Genomic DNA, 2,400 nt, shown 5'->3' with positions numbered 1-2,400 from the left:
CTGGTCATGGGGCTTGAACTCTGGGCCTGGGCGCTGTCCCTCAGCTCTTCAGCTCAAGGCTAGCACTCTACCACTTTAGCCACAGCACCACTTCTGGTTTACTGGTGGTTTATTGGAGATAAGAGTCTCACGAACTTTCCTGTCCGGACTGGCTTTGAACCGTGATCCGCAGATCTCAGCCTCCTGAATAGCTAGGATTACAGGTGTGAGTCACCAGTACCTGGCTGGTTCTTTTTTCTTTAGTGCTAGTCCTTGTGCTTGAAGTCCAGGCCTGGGCGCTGTTCCTGAGCGGTTTTTCCCCCCTCAAGGTGAGGGTTCTCCTACTTGTGCCTTTTTGGTTGTTGGTTAGAGGTAAGAATCTCATGCACTTTAATGCCAGGGCTGGCTTGGAGATCCTCAGATCTCAGCCACCTGAATAAACTAGGATTACAGGTGTGAGCCAGGGCACCAGCATCTGGTTTGTGTCAGAAGTTCTTAACATGAATTCTTTTGGATATAAGGATGGGAAATGGGAGACTGATTTCTGAGAATTCATAGTTTTATGGCACTTTTATGTATATTGGTGTATTTTTTTTTTTTTTTTGGGTCGGTTGTGGGTCTTGAACTTTGGGCCTGGGCACTGTCCCTGTGCTCTTCAGCTCAAGGTGAGCCACTTCTGGTTTTCTGGTGGTTAATTGGAGATGAGTCTCAAGGACTTTCCTTTCCTGGCTGGCTTTGAACCTCAAATCTCAGATCTCATCCTCCTGAGTACCTAGGGTTACAGGCTTGAGCCACTGGCGCCCAGCTGAATGTTATTTTTTAAAAGGGCCTTCATGAAAAACAATGTAACAAAAACTGAAAAGAATTGGAAATTGTTGCTCAGTCTAGCATGTGCAAGGCTTAATTCCCCAACATTACAAACTCCAGAAATTTTTATGTTACTTATTGTCTGTGGATTGGCAATCAGGAGTAGCTTTGCTGGTGTTCTTCCCTTCAGTCTTTCATAAAATTTCATCCCAGATGTTGGCTAAGGCTGTAATTATTTGAAACTTTGGGAATTAGAAGGTGACAGTTGAAGTTTCTATAGCAGGTGATTTGAGGAGAGAGAAATGGTTACAATACCTTTTATAATCTAGTTTCAGAAGTCCCTTTTGTCAAATTCTGTCAGCTAGCTGCAAGCCATTCAATTTAGCTTGAAATCAAAACAAAGGGTTTTAGGCCAAACCTTGTATCAATGAATTTGTGAACATATTTTAAAAACCATGTAGGAGATGGTCCTTCACAACAAGTGGTTGTCCTCATGATTAGCTAGTTTTTAGGCCACAGGTGAGCTATTACATAGGCTTAAATTTTTTTTAATTGTTGTTGTAAAGGTTATGTTCGGAGGGGTTACTGCAGTTACGTGAGTCAGGTAATTAGTACCTTTCATTTTGGACAATGTCACCCCTTCCCTCCCTCTCTCCCAGTTTTTCCTTTTATCCCTACCCACAAGTTGTATAGTTAATTTTCAATATAGTGTCAATTCAGTATAGTGTCCATTGCTGCATTTGTTTGTCCTTTGTACATAGTTTTTTTTTTTTTTGTGGGAGGGGCAGGTTTGGGGCTTGAACTCATGGCCTACTACCCTGAGCTTCTTTTTGCTCAAGGTTAGTACTCTACCACTTGAGCCACAGTGCCATTTCCAGCTTTTTCCTTTTATTTAGTGCTGAGGTTGAACTAGGGCTTCATGCATGCTAGACAATCACTCTACTAAAGATTCCCAGCTCCTGTACATAGGCTTTTGTATATAGATTCCGGTGTGCTTTTTGGGGAGTAGATGTTAGAAACTTTCACCTTTGTAGCTGATAGCTGCTCTGTGAGATTTGGAGGTAAGTTTTTTTTTTTTTTTTTTTGGTAGTAGTACTAGAGATCCAATATAGGGTGCTTAGGGCTTAGAATAAGCTAGGCAAATGTTTTACTGCTGAGCTATTTCTTAGCCTTGCTTTTTGCTTTCATTTTGCCCCCCCCCCCCCACCTTGGGACCGTGCTTCTTTCTTTTTTCAATAGGGCTGTTTCCTAATGTAAGTTTGATGGCCTTTATGACATTTTTGATGGTTCTGTATATTTAAAGGTATGTTATTTTGTGCAAGTGTCTGTATCTGAATTGTTTTATCTAAGATCAGAGATTAATATCTTTTATTGTTCAGTATATTAAAAGACATGTCATAATTGGTAGAAGTGTAAGTCAATTAAAAAATAACCCAAAGAGCCGGGCGCCGGTGGCTCACGCCTGTAATCCTAGCTACTCAGGAGGCTGAGATCTGAGGATCGCAGTTCAAAGCCAGCCCTGGCAGGAGAGACCATGAGACTCCTATCTCCAATAAACCACCAGAAAACCGGAAGTGGCGCTGTAGCTCAAGTGATAGAGCGTTCGCCTTGAGC

The 2,400-nt window shown here is 42.1% G+C and overlaps 1 protein-coding gene across 1 annotated transcript in view; it reads left to right on the top strand.

Annotated features, from left to right (window-relative positions):
* The window catches only part of Gpbp1 (GC-rich promoter binding protein 1), a 63,318-nt gene that overhangs the window by 9,628 nt on the left and 51,290 nt on the right, over positions 1–2,400 (top strand). The gene's annotated exons all lie outside the window — the stretch shown is intronic.

This window comes from Dipodomys ordii, unplaced genomic scaffold (assembly GCF_000151885.1).
Source record: "Dipodomys ordii isolate 6190 unplaced genomic scaffold, Dord_2.0 Scaffold41, whole genome shotgun sequence".
Taxonomy (NCBI): Eukaryota; Metazoa; Chordata; class Mammalia; order Rodentia; family Heteromyidae; genus Dipodomys; species Dipodomys ordii.
The sequence above is the reverse complement of the archived record's forward strand: the minus strand, read 5'-3'. Positions and strand labels throughout refer to the sequence as shown.